The following is a 23,888-nucleotide window of genomic DNA, read 5'->3' as shown; positions in this document are numbered from 1 at the left end:
CACAGGAGTTTACAACACATCTTCAATCAGAGGGAACTTAATATGCGTCAACGCCGATGGGTAGAACTCCTCAACGATTACGACTGTGAGATTCGTTATCACCCAGGCAAGGCGAATGTGGTTGCCGACACGCTCAGCAGAAAGAGTTATGTGCTCAGTATCCGAAACGTTCAAGCCCAGCATAATCTCGAAGCCCTCATCCGCGAAGCCCAGCATGCGTGTTTTAACGAACGCACTTTGAAGAAGGAGAGAATCTATCACGATGGAGCTCAGCTCGTAAGCCAAGCAGATGGGATCTTCTACTATCTGGACCGAATTTGGATCCCTAAGCGGACCGATTTGCGAAATATTATCATGAATGAAGCCCACAAATCCCGATATTCTATTCATCCTGGTGCTGATAAGATGTACCAGGACCTGCGCTATAAGTACTGGTGGCCGGGCATGAAACGGGATATCGCTCTTTACGTTGGAAGTTGCTTAACCTGCGCAAGAGCCAAGGCTGAACATCAAAGACCTTCTGGCTTACTCGAACAACCGCCGATACCTATATGGAAGTGGGAGAGTATAGCTATGGATTTCATAACGAAACTCCCGCCCACGCCATCAGGTCATGACAGTATTTGGGTTATAGTTGATCATCTGACCAAATCAGCCCACTTCTTGCCAATACGAGAAGACTACAAGGTGGAACGACTAGCCCAAATCTACACCGACGAGATCATTTGCAATCATGGTATGCCTCGCGACATCATCTCTGACCATGATGCTCGGTTTACTTCTCGATTGTGGGAAACTTTTCAAGCGGCTCTTGGTACGTTGCTTAATCTGAGTACTGCATTCCATCCACAAACCGACGGACAGACTGAAAGAATGATCTGTACTCTTGAAGACATGCTCCGGGCGTGTGTCATAGATTTTGGTGGTAGTTGGAACAAACACCTGCCACTAGTCGAATTCTCGTATAATAACAGCTATCATGCCAGCATCCAGATGGCACCCTTCGAGGCCTTATATGGAAGGAGATGTCGTTCGCCTATTGTGTGGCACGAGATCGGTCATTCGCAATTAACCGGTCCCGAGATACTACAAGAAACGACTGACAAAATCCTCCAGATTAGAGACAACTTGGTAAAAGCTCGAAGTAAGAACAAAAGTTACGCCGATAGAAGACGCAAGCCACTTGAATTTGACGTTGGCGACTACGTACTCCTAAAGGTATCCCCTTGGAAGGGTGTAGTCAGATTCGGCAAGAAAGGGAAACTAGCGCCTCGATATGTTGGACCTTTTAAGATTCTGGAAAGAATCGGAAAAGTCGCCTACCGACTCGAACTACCGGAGGAACTCAGTAACGTCCACCCGACTTTCCATGTGTCTAACCTCCGAAAATGCCTAGCTGATCATGATCTAATCGTACCATTCGATAATCTTCAGCTCAACGAAACCTTACACTTCGTGGAAAAGCCTGTCGAAATCATGGATCGCCAAACCAAGCAACTCAGGCGCTCACGCATCCCTATCGTGAAAGTCCGATGGGAAGGAAAGCGAGGCGCGGAGTTCACTTGGGAACTTGAAAGCGACATGAAGGCCAAGTACCCGCAGTTGTTTGAATAGATCTGAAGCATCAAATTGGTAAATCACGGTGATGCACAGCTCTCAGCCTAATTTCGGGACGAAATTCCCTAAACAAGGGGAGGCTGTAACACCCCGTGTTTTCGAATGTCAAAGTCAAAGTCAATGTCCAAGTCAACTTTGACTTCTTTGACCATTCATGTTTCTTTTGCTTTTGTATTATGTGGAGTAAGTGTTGTCTAAATGAAATGATCGAATGTTTAACCAAAGCGACCGATTTACGACTGTGAATAATAGGAAGTAACAATGCGATAAAGTTAATCAATCAATAATCAAGTTAATCGACTCATAAATCGAACTCGAGACTCGAACTATGAGAACTGGTGTGGTAATACTTACGTGTGTGTGTGCCTTATGTGCTACTTGTGCGTGTTTACTTTATGTTCTGTGTGGTATTCAATCAAATCAACCAAAACGAATCGAAACTCGAAAAGCAATCAAACTCAATCGAAACCGACATCGAAACGCAAATTACAGATGATTGTATGTTAGATATAGTAGTGGGACTGAAAGTAATTTGACTAGGAACTCTATCGTATTCGTGTCATTGTCCATCGAAATCGAAATATCAAAAACCGTCATGAAACACTCGAAAAGGGTTGCTGATCGAACAGGAAGTACCCTGATCGAACAAGCCAGCCGATCGAACAGGTTGTTCGATCGAGCAGGCCATTCGATCAGAGCTCCTGGCCGATCGGTTGACACTTTCCTCTTTTGGAGCCTATAAATAGCCCTGTCATTGTCACTCTTTCTACTTTTGGAAAGCTCTGACCGAACCAGCCCTTATTCTTCACCTTTTCTCAGATTTCTCTCAACTCTGGTAAGTTTTCACTCTAATTCTTGTACGTTTTTTTTATCATTACACGATTCTACACCTTTCTATCTTTCAAAACTTAAATTCTAACCGTGAAATCACCAAGATCTAAGTGTTCTTGGATGATGTCATCATGGTGTTCTTGAAGAACATCATACCTTGGCCTCTTTCAACCATGAATAGCTTATATCTAACCGATTTCCACATAAACAAACTAAGATTTGCAAGAATCTTAACATTTTCGGGTTAAACATCAAACTACCGTTCCGAACAATTCACTGGCCGGACTTGGGTGATTCCTGTCCGAACCGGTAAAGCAAGTAAGAACCCACGTTCTATGGTTTAACTCGCTGTCATAATACCTTGAAATCATATCAAAACAATCAAAACAGCCAAGTGGTAGACGAAAGGCCGACCAGGTCAGAATTGCTGGCCGAATGGCTAGGCTGTCCGAACGAACAGCCCAGCCGATCGGACATACCAGCCGATCGACCGGGCCAGCCGATCGGCTAGTACATGGTCCCACACTTTCAAACTTCATGAAGTATGCTATTGACGAGGTGATGTTCGATCAAATATGCTACTCGATTGGTAAACATTACTCTTCGGATCATGAGATACTATGCTTCAACACTTAATCGATTTTACAACTCGTTCGTAGTATGGAGTGCCACCCGATCGAGCATGTTGTTCGATCGAGTGACATCCTGCTAAGGATCACTTCTGAAGTTCCTAACCGATCGGCTAAGCCGGCCGATCGAACAGACCGTTCGATCGATCGACCTGAAAGGTAAGGACACTTCAGTGTTCTCAAAGGCTACAACAAAAACTTCAAAAGTTCAAACCATCATACACAAACACATCCTTCTCAGAGGAAGAAATAATCCACTCGAATGGTCCAGCCGATCGAGCCTACCAGCCGATCGAACAGGACTGTTCAAACGGACTTTCGAACCGAACGAACAGCCCATTCGATCGAACCTGCTGTTCGATCGACCAGGCTATTCGATCCATTTACACTTGTTTGAATTTTCCGCGTTACTTATCATTATGCTGTCGAACTATTCAGGCTAACCCTACTCTCAGCGCTCCCTTCAATCCATAATCAATCACTGTGAGTATACTCGAATCCCTTTTTGCTTTAGCACTTTTGGGTGTTACATACGTTACCTATCAAAATCACAATCAAACACACTATTCAAACTATTTGAACGCTAACCGATTGCATGTATTATGTGACTAAATGAATGCTTGTTGTTATGTTTACACGTGGAATGCTGTCTACCTGTCTTAACAACATAGTACTATAGTTTGGACTCAGCACCCATTCTCACGGGGGTTGTTAAGGACAATTACTTGCATGGATTACGGTGGTAATCATGTATTGCGAACTATCTCGAACAGTCAACCCGCAGTCGTTGGTATCGATAGATCCATGTCGATAATTAAAATGCATCATTTCCCTCTGTGTACGTGCTGGTTATGCGTAAACTATTCGAAATCTATATGCTATGATTAAACTTGTATGCTCACCTTTACATTTTATGTATTGACTTTATTTTAACGTATGTGACATGTGTTTAATATATTTTCTTGCTAGGGAAGTGAAGCTAGAATAAAGCTTTAAAGGCCCCCAACAAATAGTTGTCTGTCAGGAACAAGCAACTAGGACATAGTTATCTGTAGATCTTGTCAGGACTGGGTCTTAGAAGCATTAAACAATATTTATTTATGTTAAATCTGAGTTGTCGGAACAGAATTACTTGTTTGGATGTTATCTTTAATAATGTATTTGTTTATTCGGGATACGGTATGGGACGTATCTATAACGGGATTTTATGAATAGTTGTTGTGGAAACTTCTGAACAATCTGTTTCACTCATTGCCATGCCCCGATGATTCCGCCATCGGTTGTGGTGTAACAGTCGTCGAGGAGGTCATCGAGCTGGTTTGGATATGGGCCCTTACATTACTAGGATTGCAACAAATTTAGGGTTGTTGACCAAGTATCTTCCCGAATTTCTACATGTGGGGCCCACGACAGTGGCATTTGGTTTGAAAGAACTGCAGCAAGCAGGTATAGTGTCATGGCAGGAGCCCTACGGATGGGAGCCGATCAGACAGGATCCACAGGTGCAGCCGCCACAGGGACATCCGGTTGAGGATGTATTGATTCAGATTGAGCCGATATATAGGCAGCGGACACCGTGGAGACACAAGCGGCCAGCACGTTAGTATCCACGGAGGCAACCCCCACCTGAGCCTCTTACTTTGGAGACACTCTCTGGCTATGTGGAGCAGAGATTTGACAGGCTTGATCATTTGATTGAGGCACTTCAGTTGGGTCAGTCGAGGCAGGATGACGCTCTTCGTTATATGATGACTACTCACAATATGAGGATCCCGGATTATTTCCAGCTGAGGCAGCAGGAGGGCCCGGCTGGTGCTGGTGCGAGAGTTGATCTGGAGCCTCCATTCCAGGTATTTGGAGAGAGTAGCGGTGCAGCTGGGCAGGAGGAGAGCAGTGATGAGGAGTAGTGTGGGGATAGCATGAGGATGCAGGAGCAGCAGCTGACTATTATATCTTTTGTTGGTTATTTTCCTTTTATGCTGTTTTTGATCCTCAAACTTTTAGTCTGTACTGATATTTATACACTTTGAACAGGTCGGTTAGGGAGGTTGGGTTGGTTGATGTGATGAAACTGATAAACTACTAATATTTTGATGATATATGATATGTTTTGGTAGTTTGTTTGATGATTGATTAGGTTAGTGTTTATAGCCGCTTTCGTTCGCATGTCCGAGGTTAGAGTTGTTTGCTGAGCGCGTTTTGAATTGGAGGGCTTATGTGGAAATGACTGGCACTTTGACAGTCTCACATATCAGCTAAGTCGTTTCCCTTTTTGTTGTTGTATTCTATTTATTTATTTCGTCGTTAGTCCATTATTTATTTAGTTAATTTGTTAGTAGTCTAGTAGTTGTTTTTAGGTAGTTGAGTCGTATTTCCATTCTTGCATTAGGGACAATGCAATCTTTAAGTGTGGGGATAGGATACATGTAAATAATTGAGTCTTATATTGAAAAATACAAAAAAAAAAATTAAAAAGTTAGAGAAAAAATCCAAAAAAATCGAAAAATAAAAAAATGTCCTTCGATATGAGAAGTTTGCATATTTAAAATGGGAAATGATAGAAAAGGTGACTTTTTTGCTTGGGTTAAAATAATAATAATAATAATAATAGGAGATTATAATAAATCGAGCTTGCGTCTAGTTAGGGATATGTGGATAGGCCCGAGTTTGGTTTTAAGTCCCTTTGAGCTAATATACCTTAATTGTTGGTCTGCTAGTGGGTTTTCGCCTGGGAGATATGGGAAATTAAAACTGCCGATAATAGTATAAGGGGCACCGTTATAAGTTAAAACTGTTAGAGTTTGTGATCATGCGGAAAAAATAGAATAAAAAGTGAGCTAGAAACTAAATGAAAGTAGTGCATTCCTATGTAGTCTGGGTTGGGGATAGTGACTTTACAACCGGATTACCACTAGGGTGTGTGAAATCGACCGTGCAAATAAAAGAAAAAAAACCGAAGCTTAAGTAATCCGAGTTGGGGATAGCGACTCTACCGCCGGATTGCCTCTTGGTTAGGGAAAGCATCGTCTAAGCTCATGAAAAGAAAAAAAAGAAAGAAAAGCGAAAAAAATGGAAAAAGGAAAAAAATGATTGTTAACTCTCTTGGTTTTGATATAAGACGGTTGGGAATTGGTCTGGTGATCATTCCTTTAGTCCTATAAGCTTGAGGTTGGAGTAGGTGGACCGTAAATTCTAGTGTGAGGCCCTAGGTGGATTGACCGCACTTAAATTAAATTCACATGATAAGGGCTTAGGATTGAATTCGGGTTTAAAGGGACAAGTATATTCGCAATCGCGGCTAATGCAAGCCTTGGTTTTAATAAGATATAAATAATTTTTGACCCAAGTGATTATTCGTCTCTGATTCCGTTGCATAATTCTTTTTCGAGGACGAAAAAAGAGTAAGTGTGGGGATATTTGATGTATTGCAAAATACATTTTTTATTCGTGTATAGTTTGTATTATTTATCGTTACTTATAGTTTAGTTTTATTTAGAATTACCTACTATTGATCAAATTCCGGTTTTCCAGGTCTTGATACATAAAGTTGCTGAAAAAAGAGTGGAAACGAGCTAAAATGCTGAAACATCAAGTCCCGGAACTATTTGGAATAAGTGTTAGAATTATTTTGGATATTTTGGGAGTTAGAGCTGGATTCTACATGCAACATTCTGTGAAAAATTGATGGTGGCGTCGCGCCACGGAGTTTATGGAAGTCAGTCGCGTAGTGCTAGCACTTAGCAAACAAAATCTGAAGTTAGTCATGGTGGCGTCGCGCCACCAGGTTATCCTTCACGCGTCGCGCGACGCGACGAGCATATCTGGCGTGTTTAATTCGTTAAAATTAAGGTTTGAGTATAAAAACCAAGAGATAATCATCATTAAAGTTAAGTTACGAACTCAAGAACCCTAAGGCGAATTTCGGAGCAGATTTCGAGTATTTCGGAGTGCTTTAGCTTGCGGGAATCATTCGGTTGAAGCTTGGATCGTAGGAAAGAAGATTGTTCGGGTCTTATCTCCCGGTTTTCTTTATTTTCTTGTTTCGATACTTTTCCAATGAATTCTTGTTTTGAACTTGTTTAGTTTATTTTAGACATCATGTTTTGTGGCTAAAACTTCGTTACTGCTTAGGCAAGATGATAGTTTAATGAAGTTTGGATCTTTTAACGGTTTTTATTGTTTTGTTATGGATTGATCTTTGAAAGTAAATTATTCTAGAATTTCTGATTTGGTGCATATGCGTATTTACTTTTGATTGTTGATTACTTGCTGTTTCACATAAATTTTGGTGAATGTCTTTCACATAATGAATTTGTGTTGATTATTCGTATCTTTGCGGGTTCGGGTGATCTTTGGGTAAATTGGCCAATAGCCTTAGAAACAGTAATTAAAATACAACTAGAATTAAGTATTCTGCTTAACTTGTCCCTTAGAGACTCGAGTTAGTTATTAGATCTCGGTGCAGTATATAGCTAAGATAGGTTTTGAGAAAAGTGAATCTTAGTTCCCTAATTGCATTTGTGTCTATTAAACCAAGTTAGAATCTAGGATTGCCCTAGATTATCGCGTTGAGAGGTAGTGATGTGCATTAGGTGTAATATAATTTAGATGTATATTTAAGCCCTTTTTACACTTTTAGCCAAGTTTTAAATTTATAAAACACGATATTTACTAACACTAAACACACATATGGGCAAGTGCACCCATGGTGGACGTAGTATAGTGTTGGTAAGATACCGAGGTCCTCCAAGGACACAAGAGCTTTTAGTACCGGTTTATCCTCAACGTCTAATCAAATCAAAAAGTTAGAAAAGGTTTTTTAAACTAAGAAAATAAAAACTAACTAAATGCTGAAAAATAAAATAAAAATAAAAACAGATAGACAAGATGAATCACTTGGATCCGAATCGTGTATTAGTATAACCTTTGATAATTTTCGCACTTTTGCACTTGTTTAAGAGACTATCTTAGTTATTGTAGTAGGCCACTCTTTTGAAGGCGACGTTACCCTCAACCCAGTAGTTTGAGTCAGCAAGGATACAATCCTAAAGGGTCGGATTATTGGAAGATAATGAATTAAGTTATTAATGCAAATTATGGTAGGCCCCGCTTTTGGCGGTGACGTTACCCTCGACTAAGTAGTCTGAGTCAGCAGGGATACAGTCCTAAATAGCCGGGTTATAGTATTAATAGTAGTTAACTTATGAGGGGGTCAAAGAGTTTGGATCCCCGCCATCCAATACCTATGGGTATTGAAGGAGATCCTACTAAATTTGACCCAGGTCCCTTGAAGGACCTCTAAACGCTCAACAAGGGCAAGACCCTTACCAAACCGTTCCCTTAACCCCCGACCAGGTACCCAACATACCTCCATATAGACCATGGAGATATGAATGGTGAAAATCTTTTATTTTATATAGACAGTAAAATAATGCCAAGACACCACGGACAAACGATAAGGAAAGATCACCTTCAACATAAGCAACTAGTTATTAAAGTCATTAATACAAAACCAAATAAAAAGTGCAAAAGATTAAAAATAAAAAGTATTATACTAAACACTTGTCTTCACCAAGTGATGTAAGAGACTTAGGCAAACATGGCCTTGATTGTCAATAACTCTTACGATCAATCTTGGATCCCGAGACGACTCACACACTCTATGATGGACAATGGATGATGGTGGTGGATGATGGTGTTGTGATGGTGGTGGGTGGTGGATGAAGTGTGAGAGAGGTGGTGTGCCAAGGGATGTGTTGAAATGAAGCCAAGCACTCCTATTTATAGGCTGAACAGAAGGCTGGGCACGGCCCCGTGTCCGCTGGACACGCCCCCGTGCCTGTCTGACACTCTCTCTCTTCATTAATTGTAATTCGCAATTACAATTAATGCGCCTGCTGTACTTTCGCCACGCCACCGTGTTCACTGGACACGGCCCCGTGGTGGGCAATAGAAGCTTCTATAGGTTTGTCTTTTCTGCTGCTTCTTGGGCACGGCCCCGTGCTGGCTGAGCACGGGGCGTGTTCAGTCTTCTGCCTTCTCTATTTTGCTTGGGAGGATGCCGTTGAGGGGTCGGGCAGTCCACTTATGTTCCTTTTCTTGTATTTATGTTAGATTTAGCTGTCTTTTTGCTTCTTTTGTGAATTTGAGCTCATTTAATCCTGAAAATACAAAAGGAAGACAAAAACACTCTTTTTCCAACATTTGTACTTAAAAAGGGTTAGTTTTATGCCTCATTTGATGTAAGTTATATGTTGCATTTTACACACATCAAATACCCCCACACTTGAACTTTTGCTTGTCCTCAAGGAAAACTCTTTAATATGTGGCTTACACTCACAAATGGAATAGGTAGAAGAGAAGGTTTTGGCTTGTCATAGAGTGTTGAGAATCCAAGATCTTTTTGGGTTTTATTTTTATTTATTTACAATCCTATTCGTTATGATTTGTTTAGAACGTTTCATAGGAGAAATTATTTATTTGGGCATAACATGCCTTTTTTTTTAAATTCCATTTATATACAAGTTCGCATACCTTACGGGAGAAATCACTCACACTCGGCCGAAGGTGTATTTTAGTGAATCACTCGAGAGCGGCATGGAACTTATTCCTACCATAAGCTTGCCAAGCAATCAATCCTCCTCCTTTTTGACTTGTTACTTTTGTAAATATCAAGAGAACTTTTTTTGAGTAAAGGCTTGGGCTAAAGGTGGGTGAATGGGTTAGTAGAAAAGGGCGAAAAGCGTAAAAAGCGTCGGTTTTCGTAAGTGACTTTTTATTTTGAAGTATTTCTCCAAACAAGCTTTCTGTTTTAAGAGCTTTGTTTGTTTATTTCTAACTTCATCATTTTTTTTTAGTCACACGAAAAACCGAGCTTGTTACTAAAATAAAGGGTAAAAATAAAAAGGTTTTTTTTTTTGTGGGTAAAAGGGTTTTAGGGTAAAGAAATGAAAGGTTTAGGCTCAAAGGGGTTAACTAGGGGGATTTTGGGTAGGTGGTAAAAAAAATTGAAAAATAATGGTGTAGAAAGAAAAATGGTTAGTCCTAATGCCTCCATCATTTACTTACTTGGGTTTAAGTTGGTAAGGACCAGGAATGAATCGTCGTGGCAAGTTCTAGAGTCGTAAGAACCAAGCGGCTAGTCTAAAGATGTAAATTTGAATGCTCAATAAAGGCTCAAAACTCACTTTTTGTGGGAATGGGTGTTTTCTATGTGATCAAGTATATAAAATCAAATTTTGACTAAGCTTGTCATGCCTTTTCATAATTTTCTTATGTTGGTTCTTGTTATCACGACGCTCTCGGTTGTAAATTTGTAAAAATATAACCTTATTAATCTTATGATTCCTAACTTAAACTTTAGAGAAGTAAAAAAAATGAAAATTTTTGAAAAAAATTTGGGGTGTTTAGCGGTTCCAATGGAGTTTTGTGTAAGGCTTGTTATTAGGACTTGCAAAATTTCAAGGTTTTAGCTCCCCCCCCCCCACACACACTTAAATTACACATTGTCCTCAATGTGTAATATGGTGTTAAAAGCAAAAATTTATGTTACTGGCAGTCTGGACACGGCCCCGTGGGGACCGGACACGGCCACGTGTTCAGGTGCCAGTAACAAAAATTAAAGAAAAGAAACAGAAGCCTGGACACGGGGGCGTGTCTGGTGAACACGGCCCGTGTCCAGTTACCTGAACTGGGCATTTTTCTGCAGGGGGTTCAGCACGGGGCCGTGTTGGTTGGGCACGGCCCGTGTTGAACCTTCTGTAATGGAGAGATTGATGTCGGGCTGCCTTGTTCTTGTGCATGGGGTCATTTTTCTCGTTCCCCTTTTCATCCTTTACCACCATGAGTGTGTTTTATTCCTGCAAATTAAAACTAAAAGATTAAACTAAACTAAGGATAGTTCCGCGGAATGCCTCCATGGTGCGCCACGTTTATAAGGGTCCTTGGCTAGACCCAATGTGAGGTTATATATTTTCCGAGTGGGATGTTTGGCATCCCATGTTGCACCATCGGAGAGCGGCATCCAAACTCGAATCAATAACCTTCATGTAGTTGACCGGGTCGTCGTCCTCTATGCTCTTCCCAACCCCGAATTTTACTTCATCATCCCCGTACCTTAGGGTGACCGTTCCGTCATTCATGTCTACCACTGCTTGTGCGGTGGCGAGAAATGGTCTCCCTATTATGAGGGGGACCTCGGTGTCTTCTTCCATATCGAGTATGACAAAATAGGCCGGATAGACGAATTTGTTTACCTTTACTAGGACATTTTCGATGACACCTTGCGGGAGTTTGACGGATCGATCAGCAAGTTGTATGCTCATTTTTGTAGGACTCGTTGTTCCTAGGCCGAGTCTTTTAAACATTGATGATGGCATGAGGTTAATGCTAGCCCCAAGGTCGGCTAATGCATTACGAACGGGGGAGTGCCCGATTGAGCAAGGAATCGTGAAGCTTCAAGGGTCGATTTTCTTTTGGGGAAGTTTGTTGAGTACGAGGGCAGAGCATTCTTCGCCTATGTTAACTAATTGAAAAGTTTCAATTTTCTTTTTATGAGTGAGGAAGTCCCTCATGAACTTAGAGTATTTGGGCATTTGGGTTAAAACATCAATAAAAGGAATATTGACATGCAATTGTTTTAATAGACTTTCGAATTTTGCGAATTGCTCATTGGTCTCTTGACGAATTAACCTACCGGGGTACGGAACTCGAGGAGCCTTTGTAGGCTCTGATGATGGAGGGGAGTTCTTCTCCTGCAGAGGCGGGGGTATAGTCTCTTCTGTCGGCGGTGGCGCTTCCGCAGGCCCCACGGTGCGGTTTCGCAACGTGATGAGATGAACTTGCACTTTTGGGTTTGTTTCGGTATTGCTTGGTAATGCACCTTGTGGTCTCTCAGAAAAATTTTGAGCTAGTTGATTTAATTGTTTTTCTATGTTTTGAATACTAGCTTGTTGATTTCTAAAATTTGATTCTAATTGTAGAAACCTTTCCGAGTTTTTCTTTTCAGTGTCGGAGATGAGGCGAGATATAGTATCTTCAAGCCTTTCTCGTCCACCTTGTTGTTGAGTGAAATTTTGTGACTCGTTTCTTGGTTGTTGAAAGTTTGTTCGTTGGGTTTGTTGGTTACTACTATTGCCGGGCTCTCTCCAACCAAGGTTTGGGTGGTTTCGCCATCCTTTGTTGTAAGTGCCCGTTGGAGGACCCGACGGCCTAGGTCTATTATCAATGTAGCTTACCGATTCTTGTTGATCGTCTGTTTCTTTCATACAACTCCAATTTTCATGTGGCCCACCACACCCTTCACAAGCCATAACCGAGACTGTTTTTGTCATTTCCAATTTTTTTATTTTTGAAGAAAGGGCCTCGATTTGGGCTTGTAAAGAAGTGCTTTCATCAACCTTATGGGCGCCCAGGGCAATAGATTTATTGCCTCGGGGAGTGTGCCACTGAAAATTGGTTTGAGCAATTTCCTCAATTTGGTTATATATTTCATGCGGGTGGCGATTACCTAAAAGTCCCCCGGAGCTAGAGTCAAGTGTCTGCCTTGTGTGTGGCAACAACCCATTATAGAAAGTGGATACTTATTGCCATATCGCAAGGCCATGATGTGGACACTTTTGCAATAGTTCCTTGAACCTTTCCCATGTTTCATATAAGGATTCCCCGTCCTCTTGTGAATATGTATTAATTTCAGTCATTAATTTAGCCGTTTTAGCGGGAGGGAAATACTTATATAGAAATTTTTGGGCTAGTTCATCCCAGGTGTTTACCGATCCAGCTGGGAGGGTGTTGAGCCAAGCTTTTGCTCGGTCTTTTAGCGAGAAAGGAAACATTCGAAGGCGGATGGCGTCATTTGATGCTCCATTGATCCGAAAGGTATCACATATTTCTTAGAAATTAGTAATATGTAGATGGGGATCCTCGTCCGCAAGCCCATGGAAGGTTGCGGAGTTTTGGAGCATTTGTATCAAATGCGGCCGAAGTTCGACGTTATTGGCTTCAACATTTGGTGCATTGATAGCGGCGCCTAGGTTACCTATAGTGGGCCGTAGATAATCCATGAGAGTACGTTGGTCCGCCATTGGAGGTGGATTCCCCGAAACTTTCTCTTGGTGTTTGGCTTTTAGTCTTTTTCTGAGAAAGCGTTCGGGTTCTTCTAGAGGTTCTTTTATGTCCTTATTAGAACTGGAGCTCATACACTGTGTAGGATGGCGTCTGGTTCCAAGTCCTGCAATAAAAACAGAAAAGAATGCTGGTCAGAAGGTTTACCACGGCCCCGTGCTCAGTGAACACAGCCCGTGGTCGGAGTTACAGTGATTGTTTTCCAGATCCCAGTTACTGGAGAGTTGGACACGGCCCCGTGTTGCACCGACACGGCCCAGTGGTCAGCCTTCTGTAACTTGGAAAACTAAAAACTGCCAGTGACTATGCTGGGCACGGCCCGTGTCCAACCAGGCACGGCCCGTGCTGAGCTCTGCAGAAGCTGAAAAACTAAGAAAATCCTATAAAAATTAAAAAGAAAGATAAAAATATGATTAGGCCGTTGATTCCTAACTTTCTTATAATCCTTGTGTCCCCGGCAACGGCGCCAAAAACTTGATGTGCGTTAGGTGTAATATAATTTAGATGTATATTTAAGCCCTTTTTACACTTTTAGCCAAGTTTTAAATTTATAAAACACGATATTTACTAACACTAAACACACATATGGGCAAGTGCACCCATAGTGAACGTAGTATAGTGTTGGTAAGATACCGAGGTCGTCCAAGGACACAAGAGCTTTTAGTACCGGTTTATCCTCAACGTCTAATCAAATCAAAAAGTTAGAAAAGGTTTTTTAAACTAAGAAAATAAAAACTAACTAAATGCTGAAAAATAAAATAAAAATAAAAACAGATAGACAAGATGAATCACTTGGATCTGACTCATGTATTAGTATAACCTTTGATTATTTTCGCACTTTTGCACTTGTTTAAGAGATTATCTTAGTTATTGTAGTAGGCCCCTCTTTTGAAGGCGACGTTACCCTCAACCCAGTAGTTTGAGTCAGCAAGGATACAATCCTAAAGGGTCGGATTATTGGAAGATAATGAATTAAGTTATTAATGCAAATTATGGTAGGCCCCGCTTTTGGCGGTGACGTTACCCTCGACTAAGTAGTCTGAGTCAGCAGGGATACAGTCCTAAATAGCCGGGTTATAGTATTAATAGTAGTTAACTTATGAGGGGGTCAAAGAGTTTGGATCCCCGCCATCCAATACCTATGGGTATTGAAGGAGATCCTACTAAATTTGACCCAGGTTCCTTGCAGGACCTCTAAACGCTGAACAAGGGCAAGACCCTTACCAAACCGTTCCCTTAACCCCCGACCAGGTAGCCAACATACCTCCATATAGACCGTGGAGATATGAATGGTGAAAATCTTTTATTTTATATAGACAGTAAAATAATGCCAAGACACCACAGACAAACGATAAGGAAAGATCACCTTCAACATAAGCAACTAGTTATTAAAGTCATTAATACAAAACCAAATAAAAAGTGCAAAAGATTAAAAATAAAAAGTATTATACTAAACACTTGTCTTCACCAAGTGATGTAAGAGACTTAGGCAAACATGGCCTTGATTGTCAAGAACTCTTACGATCAATCTTGGATCCCGAGACGACTCACACACTCTATGATGGACAATGGTTGATGGTGGTGGATGATGGTGTTGTGATGGTGGTGGGTGGTGGATGAAGTGTGAGAGAGGTGGTGTGCCAAGGGATGAGTTGAAATGAAGCCAAGCACTCCTATTTATAGGCTGAACAGAAGGCTGGGCATGGCCCCGTGTCCGCTGGACACGCCCCCGTGCCTGTCTGACACTCTCTCTCTTCATTAATTGTAATTCGCAATTACAATTAATGCGCCTGCTGTACTTTCGCCACGCCCCCGTGTTCACTGGACACGGCCCCGTGGTGGGCAATAGAAGCTTCTATAGGTTTGTCTTTTCTGCTGCTTCTTGGGCACGGCCCCGTGCTGGCTGAGCACGGGGCGTGTTCAGTCTTCTGCCTTCTCTATTTTGCTTGGGAGGATGCCGTTGAGGGGTCGGGCAGTCCACTTATGTTCCTTTTCTTGTATTTATGTTAGATTTAGCTGTCTTTTTGCTTCTTTTGTGAATTTGAGCTTATTTAATCCTGAAAATACAAAAAGAAGACAAAAACACTCTTTTTCCAACATTAGTACTTAAAAAGGGTTAGTTTTATGCCTCATTTGATGTAATTTATATGTTGCATTTTAAACACATCAGGTAGATAGTCGAATTAGGGCACTTTTAGAGTCATTAGAGGAGTGAGAGGAAGTCTAACAATCGGTGTTCATAACAGCCTTGTAGGGTTTCCTAGCTTTCTTCCTAAGAAGGGTCGGGAAGTCTTAGCTTGAAATACCTTAGGGTTTAGTACTTCACGATCTCGATTCCATACCACAATAGTACCGTTAGAACTCCATTCTTAGTTAAACTTGTTAGTGCATGCATCTGTCGACTTCGTCTTGTATCGAGTCTTGTACTAGATAGGTTAGATCAGGGCACGTAGATCGAGAAAATAGTAAGTTTAGGTTTGCATTATTGCTGATTTCGCTTGAAGTGGTTATTCCGCTTGAAATGACCTTGTTCATTTTCAAGCGGAATCACATGCTTGCTATTTCGTTTGAACGGCAGTTGATATGTTTCAAGCGGAATCTGTGGCCTATATATAGCATGTCCAAGCGAAATCATTGTAATCTTTTGTGAATTCCATACCGAGGTGCTGTCGGTGTGAAGACTGATTGTAATTGCTGTAATTTCAATCAAATCAGTGTTAAAAGTGAAGATTAAGTTGTTTCTAAGTTAGTTTCTTGTTTTTCGCACCTGAAACTGATCAAAACTCCTCTGAACGACTCGTTCGGGTCAACTACACGATCCTAGAAGTGGTATCAGAGCTCAGGAGGAGGAGTTCTTCAGATTACAGCTGAAATTAATTGCATTTTCTTACTTCTACACCTTCTTTCTTCATCAGAACAAGTTTTAACGGTCAAAACCTGATCAGTTTTTCACAGACTGTGTAAAAATACATATTAACAAACCCTTGAAAGTTTGAGATCAAAATACGCAGTAAAATTGACCAAAATGTACATTCGAAGTGATTTCGCTTGAACAGACAAGTTATGTTTTCGCTTGAATTTGCCAATTCCGCTTGAAAATTTTCAAGCGAAACCTGTGATCCCGCTTGAATTCAGTAAAATTGTGATTCCGCTTCAACAAAGTATTGATTCCGCTTCAAAGTTTTTACTGATTCCGCTCCAAGCTGCCAAATCAGAGATTCCGCTTCAAAGTGTGTGGTGATTCCGCTCCAAACAGTTAGTGGGGTATTTCGCTTGAGACTGTTGACTGGAGATTCCGCTTGAAGTGTTTTGTTTGTTATTTCGTTTGAAATTGTACTCTGATATTTCGCTTGAACTGCTGATTGGTTATTTTGCTTGAAAGTTGATTGTTTTTGAAATACGTGCTACCGAATCATGGAAAACGAGTTCTACAACGCGTTTGCTACTCCGACTACTCCGGCTTCCATTGCTCAGAACATGAATCTGGAAAACGAGACCGGAACGTTACAAAAGCCCCCGAAGCTAATGAGCATAGAAGAGTACTACTGATGGAAAGACAGATTCGAAAACTGGGTTCAGGCAAACCATCTTAGATCATGGGAATGTATTCTGAAGAAATATGTCTTACCACGTACTGATCTGCAAGTCATCAAAGTACTCTCAGAATTCAGTGACACAGAACGAGAGATGTACAAAGCTGAAAAGATGATGATCAGTTTACTTCAGCAAGCTATCAAAGAATACATCTTTATACTGCTTCAGCATGACAAAACTTCAAAATCGATTTGGGATGCTCTTCGAGTCAAGTTTGAGGGTAGTGAAAATATGATTAAAAGCAAAAAGGCATTGCTCAAGAAGGAATTTGATCTTTTTAGCAGTCTACCGGGTGAAGATACAAAGAAGCTAATTGAACGATACTGCCACTTAGTGAGAACTATGTCGATGTTGAGCATTACTAAAGATTGTGAAGAGTGGGTAGACAAGTTAGCTGATGCGTTACCTCAGAAAGAGTGGGGTACTTACTTAATGATTCTGAAGAACACTGGGGTTTATGATGGGTTGACGATTTCTCAATTCATTAAGAAGATTGAGAGTCAAGATCTGGAACAGCAGAAGATCGCGAGGATGAACAGTCCAAGTGGTCAACAAGACGTGAAAATGTACTATAAAGGCAGTGTTCCAGAAGTTGAAAGAAGCCCGAAAATACAGACTGCGTTTAGTGCTAGAGATTCTTCAGAAAAGGTTGATCAAAGTCCTAAAAGCAGCAGTGGTTTCTCTTCATACCCGAGTGTTAATCCAAAGAGCCCAACTTCAAGCTTCAGTTCTCAAAGTACGAAAAGTGGAAGTGGTTATGTGATACAGTGCAACATTGCTTTGAATCTTCCTGATGGTCAAAGTTTTTCTGGAGAAGTTGCAAAAGATCACATGGCTTTACTTGGTTCTGTGTTGCTATCTTATGAAGGATTGGATGCAGGGCGGATCGGGAATCCTATGCTCACGAAGGAGGATTACGATCAGATAGATGCTGAAGAGATGGAACTAATGGACATCAAATGGTGTCTGGCTAGTGTCCTAAGAAGAGAAGAAAAATTCAAGCTGATTACTAGGAGAAATGACTTTCTTGATACACATGTTTCTACTTTAGGTTTTGATAAATCTAAAGTTACTTGTTTTCGATGCAGGGAGAAAGGTCATTTCAAGAGGAAATGCAAAAATAGAGAAGCTAATGAAGCTCAGAATCCATTCGGAAAAGACGATTACTACCGAAAAGCCATATATCAACAAGTTGGTCAACAACAGCAACAAGAACCACAGGTGGCTCACGGTAGAAAAGTGATCGAGGATTCAAAGAGAGCATGTCTGGTGGATTTTAACTGGAACAAATACATATCACCCGAAAGCAAAGCATGCTTAATCAATCAGGATGATGAAAGGTTACCTGAAGGCTTCAGCTGGGATATGTTTGTGGATGAAAAAGGAGAGTTTAAGGCATTCATTGCTAAGATTGTGAAAGAACCAGATATGTTTACCACATGGATGAAATCTATTGGTGAGACTGTGAAGAATGTGGAGGAAGAGTTTGTTGCATCTGATGAAAGTTCACAAAGTGATTAAATTTCAGAAAAAGAAGTTGTTTTTGATCAAACACCATCTGATTCTGGTTCTTCGGATGATAATTCTGAAAAATCAATCGAGTTTGATCAATCACCAACTGATGACAGCAGTGATGATGAGGAAGAGAAACACATTAATGTTGCAAAATCTCATCTCTTTCCTGAAAGTTTTCATTTTTATTTTGCAGATCGCTTGGAGAAGCTGAAAGAGAAACAAGCTGCAAAAGAACAAATGAAAATAAAACCTAAAAGTGCCGCTCAAAATGAAGAAGTTAAGAGTGTTGCTGAGGTTTCTGAAACTGAGCAGGTAAATGAACCAGAAAAGGTGAATGAAGCAGAAAAAGTGGTTGAAGTAGTGAAAACAATCGAAGTTGAAAAGATTGTTGAAATCATCAAACCTTGCACAAAGTGTTTGGAACCATGAAAAGAATGTGCAGCTAAAGATGAAAGGCTTGCTGAGTATGAGAAGAAGAAGGAACAATTGTTGTTCAATCTTAACTACGTGAATGAATCATATGATGTTCTGAACCGAACAGTAACTGGTCTTCAAAAGACAAATTCTGAAAGAGAAAAAGCATTGACAATGATGAATGCTGTTATGATGACAAAACAGAAAGCTATCAACTTCTACATTGAAGAAAGTGCAAAGTGGAAGCAAGAGTTGGAGACAGAGAAAATTGAAAATGAGAGAATCAGACGATTACAACAGAGTTATTCTAGTTCTGATTATCTTATTGATCGAATTTATCCAGCTGTTGCAGGTTTTGAAGTTTTCCAAGATGACAAGCCAAAGAAAAAAGATACTGGTAAGAAACCGACTGTTAGCTATAACAAGTGTCCGCCTCCGATCTGGGAAGGTTATTCTCCCAGAAAACCAAATGAGGAGCAACTCGAAAAGGCAGTCAATATAAAGTTAAAAACCGACACAACTGATGAATTACCAGAAAATATTGACGTCACTTACACATCGTCTGACACTGATCATGAGTTTGAGTTAATCAAAAAGGTGGTCGATCAGGTGTTAGATACTGATGAGGAGTCTGAGTCAAAGTCTGAGTCTAGAGGTTCAAAGTCATCAGTCAATGATCAAAAATCGTCGGTTAAAAAGTCATACAGTAAAGAGTTTTTGTTATCAATATCAAATTTGAATAATGAAACATTCGAAGTAGCATATACTTTGAATGATTCGGACAAATTATATTCTGACAAAGAGTTTCCAATAAGAAGTGTTAGATTTGAAATGATTAAAAAGGTTTTCAAAATGACAGAAATTAATATTTCAAAAATAAAAGATTTAAATCTTACTGGAAAACCTAAAAAATACACTTCAAGAGTACAACAACGATTAAACAAGAAAAAGGGTTACAATTCTGGTTCTGGTTTTCAAAAGAAACCAAACCATAATGGTAGCTACAAAAAGAAAGGATTAGGTTTTATTCCGCCAGAAAATTATAAAAATGAGAAAAATTCTAAAACAAAAACAGAATTTGTTTCAGGTGGAAGTGCAGAAGAAGAGCAGAAGAAACCTTTCTGGAAACAATCAAACCAGGAGTTTCTTACTGAGAAGAAGAGAAAAGGCACTGGAGTTTTTCATCCAAAAGAAACTAGAACCTGTTTCAAATGCAATGAAGCTGGTCACATTGCATGGAATTGTCCGACAAATTCCAAGACAAAACAGGGAGTTTCTGAAAAAATGAAAGAAAAAGTTGTTGATGTCAAAACACCAACTGAAAGATTCAAAAATTTTGAAAACTCAACTTATGAAGTTGGTGAGTGTTCTAAAAAGAATTTTTACAAAAAGAAAGCCAAGAACAACCAAGTGTGGGTTGTTAAGAATGTTTCTGAGAAAGTCGGCGATGAATCTGGTTACACAAAGCCAGAAGAGCCACAAGGTGAAGTAAAAGAGGTAAAATCTGTACCTTCAGTGAATGATGATGAGTTTCCATCACTGAAGATTGAAAAAGTCAAACAGAAAGTTGGTAAAGTTGAAATTTCAAATCAATTCTTTTCTGATCAGAAGGAATTTGATATTGAGAAAGTATTCAATGGGAATGTTAAGAAAATGTTTGGGAAAATGCTTGATGGGAAAGTAAAAGGGGTTAAAGATTTTTATGCAACAAAGAAAGCAACTTATAACCCTACTGAACAAGAGCTGAAAACACCCAAGGTTGGTAAGACTTGGGTGGAAATTCTTTTTCCTTGAAAATCTGGACTTGCCGGAGATCCCAAGTTTGTAATCGTGGATCAGGAATCGGCATCATTCTTGAAAATAGTTTTTGTGAAAGATTTTAAAGTTGATAAATTTTACAGGTGAAGGACTATGCCGGAGCTTCCAGGATGGTAAGTGCGAAGCAGGAATCGGCATTCTAGTTGGTAAAATGATTGAGTGTAGAGGTTTTATTCCTACACTTGATACAGGTGATTGTGTTCCTACAACTGGTACATAGGTTTGATCTTACAAATGGTACAAATGATTCATCAAGGTCATTTATTTGAACTTGATGTAATCCTCATACATGTAATTGATGAACGATATGATGAATCATGCCCCTAACTTACAAGTGGTAAAAACAAACTCATTTTCCGGAAAAATCATTTTGATTAAAACAAACTTAAGTGTTTTGAAATCAAATTGAGAAAATAGTTTGTTGAAAGGGGGAGTTCTGATTGTTTATGCCAAGTGGATGGCCAATTGAAGCAATTCGATATCAGTTGTCAATTTACTTGTGTAGTTTGTTTTCAAAATTTGTTTTAAGTGGGTCAAGAGCTTAGTTGTGTTTTCAAATTTCGTTTAAATGTGTTTGCATTTTAGGGGGAGTATAAAATTTCAGAAAATCCAAAAAATTAGAAAATTTGAAAAAGCCAAAAACATTAGAAAATTTGAAAAAGCCAAAAACATGATAATATCAAAAATGAGTTTTGGTGTGTAAAAGAAGAAATGATAGTACATCAGTGGACTGTCACAACATGCTAAAGAAATGGAAAGTTAAATATGTGATAAACAATCTCTCTGCAGATATGCCAGTAGGTTTTTGCACATTTAGTAGATTATGACGAGATATAAACCTAAATTTTAAACTTGCTTGTTTCGTGGGTAACAAAACTTGGATATATGGCTAACCCACGAAATCTTGTTTGAAAGGTCCCTCTTTCTGAGATACTAGGTCTTTATACTCAGTGATATCTGGGGTATTATCCCGGAACTTCTGCTGAATGGAAATTCTAACCTAGTCCCCGTATAATACTTTCCACAATTGCTTGAAATAAGCACCGCCCTCAGCATAAAAAATGATGAAACATTGAAAAATGCTAATCATGTGCTGTTGAAGAAAAGATCCTCTAAAGGGGACACACCAAAAGTCGAGCCGTCATCTCTCTGCTGAACGGAAGTCTGACCTGAGCTCTCACGGTTTTGCACCTAACCCTTTCCAGATATCATCTGTGGTATACTCACCTGTAAGACTGAATATTGGGATCCGGATACGGGAGTATATTCAAGTAGTGGGACACGCAAATAAGTTTAAGTGCTTAAGACATCAATATCGTATCTCGAAACAGTTGAACTTTGTGTGAAAATTTAAGTGGACCAATATTCTTGTAACACCCCCAAAATACCACCTGCGGAAACTCCGCGAGGCGTGTTACGCATCAGAGTCTGAGCCACCAATCACACTGAACCAATGATAATTATTTAAATAAACATGTCATCAATTACCAATAGAAAATGTCAAACATAATATTAATTCCCAAAGAGTTGTATAGCGAAAGCATGTGATAAATCATTTAGCAATTGTTTCATAATAATTCTCAAAACCAATGTATCAAATATAAGTTAATCCAAGCGCCTCGATCCATGACCACTCCAGCACTCCCAGATAGCAAGTCCATGTCTCGTATTCTAACGACCTGCAAGCATGCAGACAAGTGTGTCAGACGACGCTGGTGAGTTCAAAGTTTAGTTAACGTGTTTTGTTACCAGGTATGTGTTAAGTCAGTTCAACGTTGTGATTTGATGCGGTTTATAACTTGTTGAGATACCCTAGGGAGTGTGCCCATATGTATCCGGGAAGTGTGTCCCTCAATAACCTGGAATGTGTCCATTCCCCAATGCCCCTAACCAAGCATTGGTAATGATCGATCCCATGTACAATACCCAAGACTCAGTTTCATTGTTTACCCAAGATTCCCTATTCCAAACGTTTACTAGTTGTCCCAAACCACCGGGACGCATGCTTGAGAAATGTAGTGAACTCACCTTGGTTTGCTCGGTAAGATTAACTACTCGCTCACACTTAATCAGTCAAGTCCTAAAGTAGGCACGTATACATAATCAGTTTATAGTCACGAAGTTGGCACGTAGGTATAATCATAGTGAACATCGCATCAATAAGCACCAAGTATCACATTGCATGTATTCCAGATCATACAAGTATTGGTTTATACTTGACGACAGTTAATTATTCCAGTTAATTTCTAACGGAGTCTAACTAGGTTACTGTGTAAGTTACCCAATTCGGCGAAACACAACATTGGCGAATCACAGGTTTGGCGAAACACATTCTGTTTCGTCAAACATCCTTTGGCGAAACACATTTTCTAATTCGTCGATGATCCTTGGCGAAACACAAATCCTGTTTCGCCGATTACTCTTGGCGAAACACAATCTTGTTTCGTCAAGGATTCCATTTCGTCAAACATTCAAATTCGTCAAGGCAGCAGTTACGTCAACATGTCAGTTACGTCAAACATTATCATCAGTTACAGAATTATCACAGAACCCTAATCTCAGCAACAGCCGTTACACCCTAACAATGAACCACCAGTTATCATACGAAAACAGGAACCAATGATCATCACGTATACAACCTGAAGTCTATGCGCAACAGTTTCAACACATCCCTAAAACGTACATCATCAAACCACATGCTCACTTGTTTTGCAAAGATCGGTTGGTTATTATCACAAGTATCATACGAAGATAATTAATCAGATCCTATTCTAGCAATCGCTAGCATGTACAATTGTTGCAAGATTCATGAAACCCTAGTCTTCGTCATATGATCGCGACTACTAGAACTCAATCAAAAACAAATGACAAATCATATATATATACACAGCCGTTTCATAATTCAGACATACACCAACAAGTATCGGTCAATCAAACAATCATGAAACCGATATGACAAACATGCACTAACCGAGATATTAGCAAAGATGAGTCGGATCGTTCGAGGGGCTAGGGAAACGCAGCTGCCGTCACACACAAGAGAGTTCTAGGATTTTCTGTTTTGCTAAAAATGTCACAACTGATCGGTTCCGTATAACTTATACGTGTATATGTGTTCTGGGCCCTTAATGGGCTTGGCGAATCAACGGGCCGGCGAATCACATTTGATTCGTCGAGATAGGATGGACGAAACAGGTCTCCTGTTTCGTCGAGCTATGTCTTGGCGAATCACTCTCTTGTTTCGTCGGGTTGCTCAAGTGTTACCAGATTAAGTTTAACAACCGACTTCAAGTTATTCAATCAAACACATAATCATGCAATCACAAAACACATTCATTTATCACAACG

The 23,888-nt window shown here is 40.1% G+C and overlaps 1 non-coding gene across 1 annotated transcript; it reads left to right on the top strand.

Annotated features, from left to right (window-relative positions):
* The first annotated feature begins 12,674 nt into the window (after positions 1–12,674).
* On the top strand, positions 12,675–12,781 carry LOC118480793. The gene has a single exon (XR_004863771.1). It is a non-coding gene; the product is annotated as a small nucleolar RNA R71 (small nucleolar RNA).
* The last annotated feature ends 11,107 nt before the right edge of the window (positions 12,782–23,888 follow it).

This window comes from Helianthus annuus, chromosome 7 (assembly GCF_002127325.2).
Source record: "Helianthus annuus cultivar XRQ/B chromosome 7, HanXRQr2.0-SUNRISE, whole genome shotgun sequence".
NCBI lineage: Eukaryota > Viridiplantae > Streptophyta > Magnoliopsida > Asterales > Asteraceae > Helianthus > Helianthus annuus.
The sequence above is the reverse complement of the archived record's forward strand: the minus strand, read 5'-3'. Positions and strand labels throughout refer to the sequence as shown.